Here is a 19,048-nt window from a genome sequence, read left to right as displayed (position 1 = left end):
AAGTACTTCTCTCTCGTGATCGTCATAAAGATTGTAGGTAGCAAAAAAAAAGAACATTGAGGACCGCATGACAAAAAACCCAATCAAACAAAAAGAAACCCTATTGTAAATACTGACCATGTTACTGAAAATGTGCTATGTGCTCTTAGGAATAGAAATAAAATTTCTAGAAATGTATCCAGAAAGCCTACAGGTACCTTAAAATGGTGAATATTAAGGACCTAGTTTGTGAAAACTTTATCATTGTCTAATTTGAAAGCTCTGAAAGACATTGGATCTGTGGGAAAATTAACTATGCTATAAAACAAGAATTTCAGAGCAGACTTAAATTAGTCTGGAGGTCCAGTTGTTAACTGAATGTTACACCATCTGGATGAAATAAAGAAGAGGAAACTGAAAAGTGTATTAATACTAATAGAGCTGTAGAGAAAATATGAATCACATTAGGATTTTAATGAAAAGTTGAAACACAAGCTGTTGATACAGTCTAGAGAACTTGAGACATACACAGAGAAACAATATTAATATCAAAGCATGTTGGAAAATGACCAGAGGGATTTCTTCAGGCAATTGGCCCACAGGGATAAAAATAATATAGTAAGAAATAAACAAACTGTGATTGATTTTTTAAAAAGATCTATGGGAAAAGAAGGCATCATGTAATCCTTTGCCAAGGTACGTTGAAAACAAACTAGTGAGTAGGACGAGGTTATTAATCAAAGTGATGACAATTTACAAAGTAGACTGAGAAACTTAGCTAATTGGTAAACTCTAGAAAGGAATAGAATTCATAATCATTGCTTGGAGAGTGGGGATAATGTATATTTTCAGTTTTAAATATATTTACCATGAAAAAAGTTATAAATAATTATATATGCACAATTAGTTAAGCATTGGAACGGGCTCTCCAGGGAAGTGGTAGAGCTTCCTGGAGGAAGTGCTCAGAAAAAAACCAGCAACCAGATATCCTGCAGCTGCACACTGACTCTTCCCCCACCAGTGGGATCTGGGAGAGAATCGGAAGGGTAAAAGGTAGAAAAGTTATGGGTTGAGATAAAGGCAGTTTCATAGGGAAAGCAAAAACTATGCACCCAAGCAAAGTAAAACAAAGAATTAGTTCACTGCTTCCCATGGGTGGGCAGGTGTTCAGCCATCTCCAGGAGAGCAGGGCCCCATCATATCTAACAGTGACTTGGGAAGACAAACACTGTCACTCCAAACAAACCCCACTTCCTCCTTTTTCCCTCCACTTTAAATACCGAGCATGAGGGCATAAGGTCTGGAATATCCCTTTGGTCAGTTTGGGCGACCTGTCCCAGCTCTGTCTCCTCCCAACCTCCCATGCACCCCCAATTTCCTTGCCAGCATGGCAGCATGAACAGTAGAAAAGGCCTTGGGTCTGTGCAAGTTCTGTCAGCAGCAACAAAAACATCTCTGTATTATCAACCCTGTGTTCAGCACAAATCCAAAACACAGCCCCATATCAGCACATATCTTACAGAAGTAGATGTGACATTTTGTGATGTGGTTAGTGGGAATGGGGATATTCGATTGAAGGTTGTACTTGGTCTTCAAGGTCGTTTCCAACCTTAATAGTTCTGTGAAAGCTGAAAGGCAAATCTGCCTTCTTCAGGAAAAGGAAGTGTGACTTCCTAAATGTAGACACATCGATTTACCTGTAGTCTGGTGTATACTGTCTGAAAAATATGTCAGTTGAATGTATTTAAACTAATTTTGGGTTTGTTATGAGAAGAGAGAATTTCTCAATTCTGCGAGGTCTATCTGATGGCTGATACCTGCACTAAAATTTTCAGTATGTAAACTGACTAGGATATCAAAAACAACAACAAAAAACCCAGGCAACCCAATTCCTGGGTTACAAGTGCACTTAAATTGATAAAATCCATCCACTATTAGCAGTAATTCTATGGAGTACATGAGGAAAGTGCATGTGATGCTTTAATTACCAGGTAAAACTGTACCAAAAAGAATCAGACATGATGGGATTTTTTGGAAAGATTTTATGTCATCTTTGTTCTTTGTTTTATCATTGTCTGCAATGCTAAGCTGTTCAAAGAGAAAGGTATATAATCTAAAATGATAGCCATTTAAATGCTTTTACAAATATATTTGATATCTATGATCTGAAATTATTAATTGTTCAAATGTGTGGATTTTCAGAAAGACATGAGAATGACATTCAGATAAAAGTTAGTCACATTTTTTTTGTGGTTGCGTGCATTTTTTATCCGGGTTGTGGGGGGGAAGGGGCTTTGTCTTTTTTTTTTTTTAAGAAATCAAAAGTAACATAGGAGAGGGGTATTATAACACACAGTAAAATCTCATGGAAAAGTTTTTCTTTCCAGATAAGGTGGATATAAAGACAGTAGGAGAATTCAAAAAAAAAAAAAAAAAACAACAGTTTTTGATGTTAGCCTCTGTGAAAGATAAGGGTGCACTCCATCGGACCAAATAGAGCTACCCAGCTTGTAGATCAGTCTTGGCTCCCTTAGTCAAAAGAGAAGAATATGCATTTTGGAGGGAGCGACTCATTGCACAGTAAAGAGATATAAGTGTTTTATGATTAATTCCCTAAATAATTTTTTCTCCCTTTGTCTGTGAGCAGGGGAAACTGGATGACTACTTCATCTGTAGAGATTTCAGAAATTTAGCAGAGAGGCTCCTATCCAGACCAGTAAGATGTTGGAGCAAAATTAAATGAAAAATATAGTTTTATTCAACATTAACCATCATACAAAGAGGACAAAGTATTGTATAGGGATTTAAAGAAGAAAAAGTTTATCTGGATTTTTTTAGAAAAACAATCAATTAGGAAAGTAACAAATGCCTTTCAAATGGATTAAAAAAGGACAAGAAGCTGACCATTTTATTGCTGAAATCTATATTGTACTAGATATATTAAGGAAAAGATAAGTGATAGAAAAGATATAAGCCTTGAATGAAGGATATCTACCCAGGTCCCAGATAAGTTTAATTATGGGGATGTACTAAATTGGCCCAATATAAGTTTATGCTCATTACTTTAAATATTATATAATGACAAAGTTGTTAGAATTATTTAGTACTTGCTATACAAAAAAATATAGACTACAAGTCAGAAAAAAGAACCATCACAGTCAAAGTCACTGAAAGAATACAAAGATACTGCAGGATTTTTAAAACTATTATATGAAGCATGAACAAGGAAGACTATGTGTGATACCTTCAGGAGACAGGGAAGATGGGTCTTTCACTGCAGACTCTTCCTGAGACTGTGAGCTGAGGAAAATTGACATAAAAGGAAATTCAGTATGAATGTTTATTTATAACCAAAACTGTAGCATGCTAACATTTGAAATTATAATAACAACAACAGTAGAAATATAACAAGAATAATAGCTGATTATTGCAGTGAAAAGACTCTTACTATTGAATAACAGAAAGAGCATTTTATGTATTAGAATCCATGCAATTAAGGCAATAGAGGATTTAGAAAGAAACATTGGTAAGCACGCTCAAAACACTGAGGCGGAAAAATTCCAGCATTATTAAAACTTCCATCTAAGGTAGGTTTGCCTTGGTGACTGCATCCCTTTTGCCTCTTTCTAAGCATTTAGGAACCATCAGAGTGAAAGTGCAATAATTGTAATTTTAATAGCAATATTAATTACAAGAATTGTGGTTGTTATTGTTATTATAAGCAAGCGAGGAACAGAATTTTAGTAATTGTTTGATGCTGACCAGTCAGGCATAGGATTACTGAAACACCAACAGGAGCTGCATCAACCTGCACAGTATTTCTTTCAAAATCTGTGCTAACATATAACAATATTTTTGAAGTTGTTGATGTAACTGATCACCTTAGCAGCTTTCTGCCAAAAAAGTGTCTTATAGCTTCTATTATTGCCTGCCTTGTAATTAATCACCTCTAGTGCTTGAATAATTAAATTGACTAATTTTAAGCTGAAATAAGAACAGGAGCTGTCAGTCATTAACAGGCATTCTCATAAATTATCTTGCTCACTGGCCTTTTTTGTAAGCAGAACTTACATGTAAAAATAGCATCAGCAATAAACCTTTGGTAGTTAAATGCCTTCTCTTCCCCATGAGTGCCTTCATAACTACAGTTTTCTTGGCAGTGAAGTTGTAATGACAGCTGTCATCAATGGACTTTCATGAAATATACCCTGACCTTTGGATGCTATATGTTACAATTACTTTTGTAAAGCCTTTGGGGCCTTGAATTGGGATTTCACACTTCAACATAGCTGCATATTGTTAACACTTCTTAAAGCCATCTGAGAAAATATAAGAGCTTTCCTTGTCAAGTTGTTGTTTTGTTTTTTTTTTAAATATGGGAACTCACACACAAAGATGCTAATTTGCTGTTGAAATGCAAATATTGCCTGAGAGACAACTATTTCATGAACGGATTCTGAAAATAAGACATTTCACCACAGAGGTCGCACACTTAAAAATAAAAATTAATCTCTGCTTGACTATAAGAAAAAAAAAGAAGAATGCAACTGACAGTTCTTAAAAGAGGCTCCTTGGAAATCAGAGCCACACAACTGTTTCTTCTATGCTACTGAAATGCACGAGTTTTAAGAATATTTAAAAATAACAAGAAACAGTAAGATAAAAAGGATGACAATAGAAAACTCATTAAAAGCTGAATCCCTGATGAATTATTCTACCAAAAGACTCAAAGCTGACATACAAAACTCCCTTCTAAAAATGATGGTCAAGAATTTATTTTTCTGTGATGGTCATGCCATTTGCTTAAATGAATAAATAAAATTAATATTACACATTTTAGACATGCTCTTGCCTCTCATTTCAACACAAAGGAACCATATATTCTTGTGTTTGAGGAGTTCTGCTACAAGCTGTGAATGCAGAATTTTGATACTTGGTAAAATCTATGTCAATTGAGAACAAAGATGAGTGCTGTTGCATCATATCTGAAAGAGAAAACAAAGCAGACAGGATTATATGTAGATAAACAAGAAATTTACTTTTGATATTTAATGTCATTTTACAGTGTTTTGCCAAGTGTTTCGCCGAGTGTTTCTTCTGCCAAAAAAAAGAGGAAACTTAACATTCTGCACTTATAAACTTCCAGCGGTAAGGATAGCTCTCAATGAACAGTGTAGTGTAGATTTCAATGTTTCCTTAGTGTAAAATTATGGTAATTTTCCTATTTTGTCTTAGTAGAATATATCTACAAACAACAAGATGGGCTGATTTTTTTGCCTAAGAGTATCAATTTTAAAGCCATTTATTTTATTGTATATATCTTTGATGAATGTGCACACCAAAAACTTTCCATACAAGAGTAGCCTGTTGAAGCCAAAATCTATGAAGATCTGAATTGAAATGGCATTTTATTTCGAATTTCTCAGATAATCTTGAACTTGCTTAAGAAATAATTCCACTAGCTCTGGCCTTGCTCCTCATTATCCTCCTATTCTATGGGATTAGTATAAAGCAGGTAAGTAAATGTTTAATCATGTTTTCAAAAAAAAAGAGCTCACGAATGACAGCAAAATCTTTCAGAAAGATAAACAAGTATTTTGAGTTTGAATGTTTATATTAGTAAAATCAAGGAGTGTATGGCATCCACAACAGTTCACAGATTTTCAAGCTTTTAATAACTTTTTAAAGGGGTGTAGCATATGTTTTACCATGCAAGCAAGACATATTTTTCAATGTTCTCTGGGGATGTTTCTAGGTTGACATCTATAAAAAGATAACCACTTTTTCTTTTTTTTTGATGTAGCTTCTTGATCTTAAGACATCCGTGAACTCAATTTTCAGAAAATGGTTGCCATTTCAGAAAAGTAAAAACAAAAATAAATTTAAAAAAAGAAAAATAGAGAAAGAGAAGAGAAGAGAAGAGAAGAGAAGAGAAGAGAAGAGAAGAGAAGAGAAGAGAAGAGAAGAGAAGAGAAGAGAAGAGAAGAGAAGAGAAGAGAAGAGAAGAGAAGAGAAGAGAAGAGAAGAGAAGAGAAGAGAAGAGAAGAGAAGAGGAGAAAAAGGAAAGGGAAAGGGAAAGGGAAAGGGAAAGGGAAAGGGAAAGGGAAAGGGAAAGGGAAAGGGAAAGGGAAAGGGAAGGGGAAGGGAAGGGGAAGGGGAAGGGGAAGGGAAGGGGAAGGGAAGGGGAAGGGAAAGGGAAAGGGAAAGGGAAAGGGAAAGGGAAAGGGAAAGGGAAAGGGGAATGGGAAGGGGAAGGGGAAGGGGAAGGGGAAGGGGAAGGGGAAGGGAAAGGGAAAGGGAAAGGGAAAGGGAAAGGGAAAGGGAAAGGGAAAGGGGAAGGACTATATAAAAACTCCGAACCTCTAGATTGGGAGGATTATTTCGAGGACAAAGACTTGAATCTCTCTTCTCTTTGTTTTCCTTTGTATTACTATGGAAGGAATATTGAAGGAATATTACTTAGAGAACATAATATATTAGAGAAACATCATATATTACTGTTTCATAATTATTTTATGCTGTGTGCTAGTGATTTTGAGAATCAGCTTTTAAAAACCCAGCTTTTTGAAAAATAATGAATATTGTTGATTCTAAGCAATTCACTTACTATATGCCAAATTCACAGAAAGTATAGACAGCAGGGAGACAGTTATTAATAAGCAAGTAGAGGAGGATACACTTCAGCCTGACCTCAGACAGGAACATTTTCTATGATGAAACAAAATTTGCCTTCCTTGACAAGGCATAAGATCCCTCTGTTAACAAAAGCTGCACAACACTGGGCTTATTTTGACTTGAGGTGAGATTTAGGCATCCCAACAGCAAAAGCATAGTTTAAGTCACCTTCAATATCAATAATTTCTAATTTACACACACATGACAGTATATATTATGCTTATACTACCAAACTAAAGCGGGACCTTGTCCCCAAGGCCATAAAGCAGTGACTGCCTTTTGTTTGTACTGGTTTGGATTATTTTCCTCTATAAAAGCTTTGTGCTGGACAGAGATGTCTATAATAATGGATAATAGTGACAGCTTTTACTAAGCTATTGTAATAGAAGTAGCTTTTAGCAGTTTTTATTTATTCAAACCTCAACAATATTTTTTTTTTTGGTTTTTGTAAACTTCTTTGGGTGAAATGTACTTGCATGACATTGTACAAAAGAGAGACAGTATAAGCTAAAGTGGCAGTTAAGGAGACTATAGTGACAAGTGAGTTGAGTTCTTGATGTTAAAAAATTCAAGCACAGTTTCCCTATTTGTCCTCTATGCCTTAAAGTCCCTTAACCTCTAGAACATTACCTACTTAGAGTGTGAAAACACTACTGAAATATTTTCAATGCTGAGAAGAAGAAGTATAGCTTTTAAGAATTTTTTTGAATTGAAATGCAAACTCATATTATACTTGAAGAATGGCATATGGTTGAAGGTACAAAAATGCAGGCGAAAAACAGAAAAAAGCTAGACATTGCTTTTCCTTCTTTTTTTCCCTAAATTACCATGACAGTGAAATAAGACTTGAATTTTGTGTCTTCTCAGTGGGCTACAAATACCGAAGCTTCTATTCAGGTAGGAAATGCTCAGCATTATGAAGACTACAACACAGTTTTCTGGGTCCTGCATGTAAGTTTCAAGCACAACCCTATTAGAAAGCCAAAGATCTTCTCCAAACTTCATGAAAAAATGCCTTAAAGTCTTCCAGATTGACCATATGAAAAGGGATTCAATATAAGCACTAGTCATTTTTTAAAATTTACTTAATAAAGAGAGTTAAGAAGCATATCTTTGCTGTGATGACATATTATGTGTGTCTTGTAGTTTGTCATTAATCATGTATAGCTGTTCTGTCTCACAACAAGACTTGTCCAGTCAAAAAGGGAACTGCCAGGTTTCTATTCAAGATAATTAATGGTCATCTGAATTTTTTATTCAGACTGATGAGTCTGGAGAGACTCATTCCAGAAACGATGCAGCTGTTAGGTTTAAGAGAATATCATAAATTGAAGTCATTTGGATGTGCCAGATTTGAAAACATTTATGTAACATTCAAAAGTAGTCCCTACAGAATTTTGCATACCAAATGTTACACAGCTATAATTTTCCATTCATTCCCCACTAACACATTTAATCTGTGGTAATTAATTAGCTACCTGTGAAAAAATAGATCTAAATATTTACTTCAAAGTCTGGAAACTAAAAGAGCCATGATTTTTTTTGTAAAAGGAATACATAAAAAGTTTTCTCTCTCCTTGCACTGCAGTTTGCTATACAGAATGCTCTCAAAGATGAAACAAAGACATAAAAGAATAATTTTTTAGAGAAAGAATATCTTTAAAACTTGTCTGACTAGACATATTTGGCAACTTTGCCACAACAGCACAAGTTAACACATCAATATAGCAATGTTTTCCATAGAGAAAGTCTGGAAATTCAAGGACATGTAGTTCATCTTTATAATCAGCAGAGCACAAGTAATTATGTAAAATGCTTCAGAATTTTTCAGAATATAGTATCAATTCACATATCTTCCAATAAAAGTCTTAACACACACATAAATATTTAAGAACAAAATGCAAGCTTATATACTTATGTACAATATTTGCATAGTCAAAATATTATAATAGAGAACATAATAGAGAAAATGTTCTAAGCAGTTCTATTACATTTATCTTGGCAAATTGGATTGTCTGAGTTTGGTCCCTATTTTCATTTTTTTAGTATTGGAAGAAGAGGTTGAGGAAAAAATCCAAGGCTCCTTGATAAGGCTATGCTCTACATATACTGCAGTTAGTTGATTCAGACATGCAGCATGGTCAGCAGTTTTGCTAAAATTTCACTTCAACAATTTAAGAGTTTTCAATTCAAAATTGCAATACTTAAAAGAGAAAATGGCATCCACGTTCCTGCTTTCATCCATTTCTCCTCTTTTCCAATTTAAGAAAGAACCACACTTAGCCAGTTATGTTTTGCCCTTTGTTTTCATTGAACTTTCTGTGGTTAGAAATTGTGTAAATTCGAACATATAATTAACAATCAAGGATTTCTTCCAAAATATTCAGTGCTTCTTTTTTGTAGTAATCAATACTGATCAAAACAATAGTGTTGCACGAATTTACTATTGTATTTGGCAGTAATAACAATATGAAGCAGGCAAAAAAGGGTGATGGACAGGAAAAGGAAATTACTGTCTCTTCCATGCCATATCTATAAAATCATTAAATGTAAGGTGAAAAAAAGAAAAAAATAATTGCTAACCTTGCTTCCTGTAGAAACCGAGCTTTGCCTTAATAAACAGATGCTTGAGCAGAGACAATTAAGTTGGTCATTTCACAAATCACTGTGATACTCAGACAATGCTGCCAAATCTTCAGCCACAGGAGGCCTCCAGGCTATACAAACCCTACCTAGCATGTGTGAATCTTGTTATTTCCACTACATGGCTTTATTATTTCAGAGTATGAGAAACTCTGTATCCCCTGGGAAAAAGAGTGTCTCTCCTTTGTTATGCTATCAGTAAGCATATAATAATTTTCCCATTTTATTTCATTTTATAACAACATGTGTACCAGTTTCAGCATATTAGATTTCTTTTCTCAATTTTGGACACAATGATATATAATATATATGATTCAAATGTGAAAAGGAAGTGAAAAATATAATATGATATCTGCTTATTAAATCCACACCTGTATGCATGTTTTTCTCCTCAGAGCAGCTAATACTTGCAGAAGACAAACCACCAGAAAGTTACACGCAGAGCAACTGAGGTTTCCAAACAGTGTTTCTTGTATCCCAAATTCAGCCACAATTATTTTCACAAAAGAAATGTAGTATGATTCAATATCTCCCAGGAATGAGAGGAAGTAAAAGGATTTTTGCAAGAGAAAAGTATGTTTCTAAATCCTCTCAAAAAGAGATATGCAGACATTTTGGTAAATTATACATGTGCAAAGGCTTCAGTGAGCAACTGATGATGTGCATATATTTAAATATTTCTCCTTTCATTTATGACAAGAAAAATATTTACCTCATTTTTCAAATCAATATATTCTTCTTTGAAAGTTTAAGTCCATCTGAAAAGGAAGTTTTCAATTGCCTACAAAATTGTCCTTTTGAGAATGAAGAAATAGCTTTATAATTTCAATGTCAGAATTTATGTTCTTTATAGCTAATTTGGAAATACTATGAAAAGCCATCAATATCTCCGTTTTAGTAATTTCTTTCTTTTAAGGTACATTCTAAATAGTTTCAAGTTAATAGTGAATGTTTCTCTGTTGCAGCAAAATGGAGAAAACTGACTTCATATATGCCAAGGGATTTCTGAAATTGCTGTGATTGCAGTTAATAGAGAAGCAAATGTTTTTAATATCAGTGTTTGTACATTTGTATTCCACAAATTATTTTCAGTGAACGCAATAAAGTAGATTTTACCTTTTTAATTATCAAATTATGTTTATAAACATTGTTGTAAAGATATTCACCATCCATTCCCACTGAAAAAAATAACACATATTGCTGAAAGAAAGAGGGTAATAAAGATATTGAATACTAATTCTCCTTTCTTTCAAGTACAGCTTTTCAGCTCAGATTACTGCCCCAGCAAACTCAATCTCCACTGCCTCTCAGATAAACCTTTTCCGGTTAAATATTTTTAAAATCTTACATATATTTTATGTAAATACAAAGTGTATTTTTTTTATTAGTTCCTACTTTGAAATCACCCTTAGAAAAAGTGACCCCTCCCCATCCTCATCACCTGAGGATAAGAGCACAGCAAAAATAAACTATATATAATATAGCATGCAGCTTATTCCCTGCAGACAACTAGCCACTCTAAATCCTGTATCACACTATAGACTTGTATTAGAATATCAAAAGCAATTTTATTGTAGTTTAGTATCACAGTCTACAAAATGGGGCAAAATTACATGCCTAATCTAAATTAGTCCTCCAGAAGATTATTTATCCCATCACAAAGTACTGGATTATACCATTTCAGTTATCTTAGGACAGAATGAGTTCCCATTTGGAAGTGGTTCTCCTTTTGTAGAAAGAGTCCACATGATTAGACATTAACATTTAGCTATCCTGCATTATGGCACATTTCAATTGAATAGAGTTCATTTCAGTGACGTGCCTTTGCAGTCATTTTAGGTACCACAGAATTTCTAACAAGCCTTTAGATTGTTTAGTAAGGGTGAAGTTTTTCCTTTACTCCTTCAAGTGCAGACACGAAAAGGCAGCAAGGACACAAGTACAGGGAAGCAAATAACTCCTCTCTGGTCTAACGTACTCTGATTCTAGCCTTTGATGTGGGATCTCCTCGGAGCACACGGATTGCTTTGTAGAGGTGATATTTAGCAATTGTCCAAGGAAACACAAATATCCAGTTAAGATTAGATGCCTCGTATTTGTAAAATTGTAAATTAAGATATAATTAAAATTACACCCCAGTTTTTCTATTTTAGGTACAGAAAGTTATGTGAGGTAAATCCGAATCCTACAAAAAATAAGCAGCATTAAATTCTGGTATCATTTTTTTACAAATGGGACTGAGATGGTTGTCCCAGATTTTCAGATTTGCTATGGTGTATTGTTTTACTGTGAAGATAGCAAACAGAAGACATTAACACTAAAACATTTGTCTTATCAAACATTTTCTCAGCAATATCACAATAGATCTTTCCTTCTTCTACCTTAATATCTCCAACTTCTAACATATTTACCATATCTGAATTGCTAGCCCTGAATTTTCAAATGTAAAATTTATCACTAGAATGTCAAAATCACAGCAGCACCTAATAAAAACATTTTGCTTCTTGTAATTACACTAGAGTTGGAGGGTTTTTTTTAATTGTAGTTATTGTTTTTGCCTTCTCATTTGCTTTAAGCTTTTCAAGCACATGGATATATTGCAATTTTATCAGGGTTTTTATATATTTTCTTGGTTTATGTCTAACATTTGGGGTTTTTGCATTTTTCCTTATTCTAGATCAACCTTCCAATTGAAAAAAAATCCCTACTGTATGAGTAATTAGGATCAAATTTGCAGCAGAGCTTGAACAACTATAATACTATATCTCTTGTCTATATCTTTCACTTGTTTCAGAAAAAGGGAGTTTCAAAATAAAAAACTTCATCTGAAATAGTATTTATGGAATGCCTTTGGGACAGAAGTAAGGTTTTTACTCTATTTATTATTTTGTAATTTATGGCTGTTAAAAATGTGCTCAAAAATACTTAGTATTTTATGAATATTTTTTCCAGGAAAAATTGTTTCAAAGCAGTAACACTATAGAAAAAAAGAAAATCCAACAAAACACAATAAAAACCCAAATTCTAGTAAAATATAAAGACTATATGCTTATACAAATAGATTGTATTCCAGATGGGTAAATACATAATACTGATTGAAGGGTTAGAAATTTGTTTCCATCCTGTCACTTTAAGACTCCTGCTAAAATGACACAAAATACTGTCTAAACAACAACACAAGACAGCAAAATGGAACTATAAAGTTTATGTCACTTGTGAGTGCCTTGCTTTATTCTGCTCTGAAGGATGATGTCCTTGCAAAGTGTTTGTGTTTCTAGTCACTTTGGAAGAGCAAAAGACAGAGCAGCCTAGTACAATTGAGGACTGACAAACAGTGGAACAAAGGGATTTGCTGCAGGTAAACCTAATGCAACCCAAGTAAACATCAATTTAGCTAGCAGAGGAATTGGAGCTTGAGAGAAAGGATAAGAGAAGAATAACCTTTTTTTTTATGGCTTGTTTGCTGTAAGTGTAGTTTGATCTCTAGTGGCTTGCCAAGTAGGTCAACAAAAGTATTTGCAGTAATTGGCACTGAGTTTCTGGAATTCACTGTCAGAAAATATAGTGTAACTTCTGAAGAGTACTTGTTCCTAAGGGAAAATAACTTCACAGAATGGATTAGAATAATTTTGCACTGCTTGGTGAGGCAGTTGGTTAAATTGGTGTTTTGTTTTACTATGGCTGTGTTGCTTACTGTGTACTTCCATACATTTCACTGAGAAGCCAGAGATGAAAAAATTACATTTGCATATTATAATAAGATGCTACAAAGGACACAAAATGGGGACATTTTTTATATTGCATGTGGAAAACACAAACTGTAACGCCGTTATGTATGTTTGCTCTTGATAGAGGGGAATCACCTGTATCCTTTACAAAGTTATAGCCAGAGCTGTATGAGAACAGGGCTCATCCTGGGCAATCTTCCTCTATGTAGCTGTAAAAGGAGAGGGAAACCTTTTTGAGCCCTGTAGGGTTCTAGTGTGACTGTTGTCATATAATCTAGGTCAAGGGAAAACAGAAGGGAGAAAGCTAAGGAGAAAGGGGAAATATTTATGTCCACTGCCATCCCCAGTTGTGCTCTTCACTCTTCTGTGTTGTAACCGCTTGACTCTGCCTAGCAGGCTGCAGCTCCCTGTGAGCACAGCGGGGATTTCCTAGGGCCCTGTGACTGGTCGCATCCCGGAGTCCATTTGGGACAGCCCCGCGATCTGGCTCGGGCAGCCAGCAGCGTTACAACGCAGTGGTGATGAAAGAAGTAGAGAAGGGTCTCCCATGAGGGTGGTAAAATGGCTTTAATCCCATCTTGTCCCGGCACCCTCGGCAGCAGAGACAGAGACCTCATGAGCTCGGTGCGGGTTGGTTTTGTCAGGGGCCCAGGGGCGGTCCCTGGGCAGGGTTGGGGTACAGGAGCCAACAGGGAGAAACCGAGGGAGTGGCCAAGGCTAGGGCACGGAACAGGGCAAACATGGCGTCACAGGCTACCACACTTCTATATTTGAATCAGGATTTATTCTACTGCAATTCCAGGAGATAGAGGGGAAATTAAGACACTATTGCTTAAAATTTACTCTCTTAATTAATTCCTGGGTTTTGGTCCCCTGGCCTACCACTCCAAATAAGTATTAGCTCATTAACAATGCAAACAAACCTGTAGGATGACTTCTGGGGAAACTTTAGTCCAGCAAGTATTCTCAAAGGGCAGGACAAGAGAGCCCGTCAACTTTGTCAGTCATTAGGATTCTTCCAAAACCATTCTAGTAGGCATTGTGTTCTTAAAGTTCCCACATACCCTTCCTCCTAACTCCATGATTTCCAATACTTGTCATCAGATTTCTCTTATGAGGAAAATGGTCTGGTGGCCTGCAGATCATCATATTCTCCTCCACATGATAAAATTCATATCTGTTCTCCTCCCTAGATTTGCTGTGTACGTTGGCATCTCGACTGCCATATATTGAATAATATCAGCCCGGGCCTGGAGTTTGGGCTACTTTGCTTGTTATCAGTCACCAACGGTATACCAAAACATGGAGTTTTACCCCTTGGACCTGCCAGTCCAGACAACTTTCATCCCATTTGACAGTATACTGATACAACTTACAAATCCTTGGGTTTCAAGACAGAATGCTGTGGCAAAGATTGTGAAAATATTTCAGGATTTAAGATCTATCACATCCGCTGTTCTACCATCATTTATACGGCCTTGATAGATCTCTGTAAAAGGCAATTAGGCATGATGTCACCTCAGCAATATGAGTTGGTTGCTCCTGACTATCTTCTTGTCTTTCACATGTCTGGAGAGGAATCCAGTAGTTTGCATTCTCTGTCCCAAGGGCCTTAGTCCCAGTTTTTCTGTCTGCACTCTAGGCAGTGAAATCACCTACCAGCAGCAATTGCTGGACTGTAGGCCAGTGACAGAAACCTTGCAAACACTACACTGAGGTGAGTTTCAGCATCAATGTGATACAGATTTCTATTGCAAATCCATTCACAGAGATTTCAGAAAAGCCTACCATTTGAGATTTTAAGAGACTTTTTTGGCAGTTTATAGAACATGGCATTTACCACAGCAGTAACATAGTATCAGTGTCATCATCTATTCCTATCTATCACTGTAAAGCAATAAGGTGTGACAGTGTTCCAGGAGAAAAACTAGACAGTTTAAATAAAATAACAGTCAAAGTGACTTACTAATTTATAGCAACATGATATGGACTAATACATATGCTGTCAAGCAATCATCCCTGAGGATGTATAGCCCCCCCTGAGGTGCAGTTACCCCCATGCTGCAACCTTCAGTGTCACACCACTCTCTGAGTGTGGCAGCTCACAGCTCCTGGCAGGGATCTGCTCCATCCTATATGGGCAAGGAGACCTCTGGCAGCCTGGGAACAGCGCTGGTGCTTTGGCTTTTTAATCAGTCCTGGACCATAATATTTTGATTTAGGTCATTGCCTGTATTTTTTTCATGAACCTCAGGCATTAATTGATTTTGGATTCATATCCATTTCTCATCTTTTTATTTATTTTCTGCTAGTTAACCAGATGTGTTTCTAATCAGAGCCTCCTGCAGACTCAGAAACTGGATGAAGCTGCATATATTTGCACTAAAACTTGACTAATTACAAAGCATGTGTCATCTTTTTGTTCTGAATGAAAGCTGGCATTTTGTTAATATTGGTCTGCACTGTCAAGTAACATATAGGAGAACTTGCTTTTTATTGAAAGTCCTGTGGCTCTTATGATATTCTCTTTGCATAACCTCCGCAAATTGAAATTGTTTAGAATAAAAGGATATCACAAGACAATACTAGGAAGTAATTCATGTGCTGCCAGTATTTCAGTTTTTTGTCACTAATACTTAAGAAATTAATTATCTCCAGAGTGCCAAAACAGTCAAGTTTTTGTTGTTGAAAGCTACACTTTCAATTGGAGAACTTTAAGTTCTTGGCTTCTGCCATCTTTCTTCCCTTGTGATGTGCATCTGTAGACTATTTTAAATTGTTGCTTTTCTAGACAACCAAATAGATGCCCTGAGTACATCTAGGAAAGTTGGAAATATTTCAAATTGACAGTAGGAAAAATTGGATGGAAGGAATGGAAATGGTTGCTTCTGCACATGAAGTGATAGCAAGCATTCTAATTGGAGAATGAAACAAACTACAAGGTTCAAGGTAGCTATGAATATGAATTCTTACTTTCTTATTGATCTTTAATGTTTGTGTATGTGTGTATGCCTAGATGTAAAACATGATTTAGTGTCATTTTCGTTGTGTGCATATCTCTAGGAATGCATGTATCTTTCTGTGAAAGAAAAGCAGAAAGAGTATGCTCCTGAAGATATTTCCCTTAATCTTCCTTAGGTCAAAAACAAGTTTATATTGCATTCAGCAGAAGTAGGATTTTCCCCCACATATATTCCCAAAATGAAACATTGTTTGATTAAAGGTATTATGACCTATATTGACCTGCAGTTTGCACAGTTACGTACATATTACTTAACCAGGTTTAATTGCAATTTCCTAAAAACAAAATTACACCAAATAACTGCACATAAAATTCAATCCACCTAAATTTTCTACACGGGGCTTTCGCTACATATTGTAGTGGCACATTTAAGCTCATTAAATTCTTTCCCTGTATCCTGAAAATTCTCTGGCCAGCAGTCTTGCAGACATGTACAAGACATGAGACATGAGACAGAGACAAGTATTTGAGGTTTAGATTTTCTTCCAGAACCTTCTGCCCAAGTTCTGGCTGGTGTTTCAGAGGGTTCCCTAGGTCCTGTATCAGATCTGACAGTCACATGCAGATGGCCTATGTACCTTCACAGCATCTAAGGGAGGATTTTACTACTTGTGACATCGAATTGAATTAGAGATTAAAATATTGTATATGCAAATTAAGCAGTTATATATATTGCAATTTACAGCACAAAACCCCACAAACATCAAGTGATTTACTCTGAGTGCTTCAGGCGTACTCCAGATGTGAATACACACGCAGTTTTCTTTGTGATAGCAACCATACAATACTGTGGATTTTGTAGCAATATTGATAGAATTTGTGTTATATGTAGAAGAAAGAAGCGAACAAATCACAAAACAGCAAGAACCCTTTTGCTTAATTAATGTAAAAACACTTAAATCCAGTGTGAAACAAAACAATCTGAGTATTTCAAATCATATAGAAAATATTACAATGAGCTTTCTGCATCCTGGAAAAACAATGTTGTAATAAGAGCTTCATAGTCAAAAAAGAAAAGAGGAGTTAGATATCTAAAAGTACTCTCAGTTAATTGTCAGTATATGAGTGGAGAAATGGAGGAACATGAATTATTGTGTTTTGCTATTTTACAATGGCAAATTTGAGCTTCAGATACTGAGGCAAAGTCTGAAGGACAAATCCTCAATGTCTGTTCTCATCATCCTGTCCATCAAGGGGAGGAATGACAATTTGCACCAGCTGCTGAATTGCCCTCTCAGTCCAGCTGGGACACAAAAAAAAAGATGCTGTAAAAACAGAGTGCTGCCACAGCACTGCAATGCAGAAAGTTTTAGAGAAAATCAATCATAAGCCAACTTGATAGATGGTTCAGATTTGAAAGAGAGGCATAGCTACACTGCCTGCCCTGCTTTTGCTGACTTAGTCACAATATATATGTAGTGAACATTCACATGATTTTATTAATTTTTAAGAACCAGGCAGAATTGTTAAAATGTCCATAAAAAGGAATGCTTTATAAGTCCCAACAGCCTGAGTAGTCACAGAAATCATTATGGCTCAGAGACAAAAACTTTAAATTTCGCATACAAATAAGCCCTATATACAGTAGATTTAGTTTTGTCTTTAGATGAAACAATTGAGTGACATAGAACAGATCACATAGTAGGAAAAATACTAAGGCTAGCAAACATTATTTCACTGATCATTTTATGAGCTAAAAATTAGTTGCTTTCTTCTTATGAATCAGAAAAAAAAATACAGCAAAAAACCCCTGCATCTTAGTATATAACCAATGCTTGGGTTTGGTTGTTTCATTTATGCTGACCTTTTTTAATGTTTCTTATGCTATGGAAGGTATTTCTGTATTACATTAAAAAATCTATGAAAAGGTATTTCTATACATATGAAAAGTCAAACTAGGAAAAATAAAAAGTTAGTCAATACAATTAAACATTTTTTAATACTGAGCAACTGAAGGGATGGAAGGAGGGCAGACAGTTAAAAAGGAAGGAAGGGAGGGAGGGAGGGAGGGAGGGAGGGAGGAAGGAAGGAAGGAAGGAAGGAAGGAAGGAAGGAAGGAAGGAAGGAAGGAAGGAAGGAAGGAAGGAAGGAAGGAAGGAAGGAAGGAAGGAAGGAAGGAAGGAAGGAAGGAAGGAAGGAAGGATTCCAAATAAATGATCAATTTAATTACTCAATTAAAAACTAAGTTTCTGTTTTAAAGTGGTAGCATTTACTGATAATTTTTTTCTGTAAAATTTGACTAGCTGCAGGTGTAATTAAGCATATCAAATATAATTATATAGTTGTGTGTATGAATATACATATGATTTATGTGATATAGTGAGGATTAACACAGCTTAGGTGGGGGAGATCTTCTCATACTTTAGACTGTAGATGTATACATCTGATTTTACATACTATCATTTTACAAGCTCCAGAGAGTGCATGAGTCATTCAATGTGTCAGATGAATGCACTGGAGGGTGACTGCCCCTTAACAGTGTCTGTTCTGTCCTTTCCCAGCGAAAGGAGGCTGAGGGGACTAGGGAAGGTTATATTGAGGCTATGTATGTGGGGAAAAATCCTCTGTGCCATAGTTCTGTCTCTTCTTTCTTTTCTGATTATTAAAAAAAAAAAAAAAATCATATATTTAATATCACCTTCTGATATACAAAACTTTTGTTATGCATTAATTAATTTTCACTTACAAGTGTATCTTATAAATAGCAAAAAATAAGCGCATATGTAGGTAGTGTAGCAATGATGCCAAAAGTGCTAAATAATTAACCTTAAGTTAGAGTGAGGCTTTCCTAAAAGTTAATGAGGTAGTTATTAGATTAATTAGGGCCCAAGCAGGAAATTATAGTGTAGATTATATAAAAATCCTACATGACAAATGGCACACCAAATGGTCTTTTAACGCACTATTAAATTGCAACTGTCTCTGATAAAAGAAATATATACAAAGACTCTCAGGAAAACTTTATGTAATATATCATTTTCTTCCTCATAATAGTTACCTG

Source organism: Coloeus monedula (assembly GCF_965178545.1).
Source record: "Coloeus monedula genome assembly, chromosome: 3".
In the NCBI taxonomy this organism is placed as follows: Eukaryota; Metazoa; Chordata; class Aves; order Passeriformes; family Corvidae; genus Coloeus; species Coloeus monedula.
Note: the sequence above shows the minus strand (reverse complement) of the source record.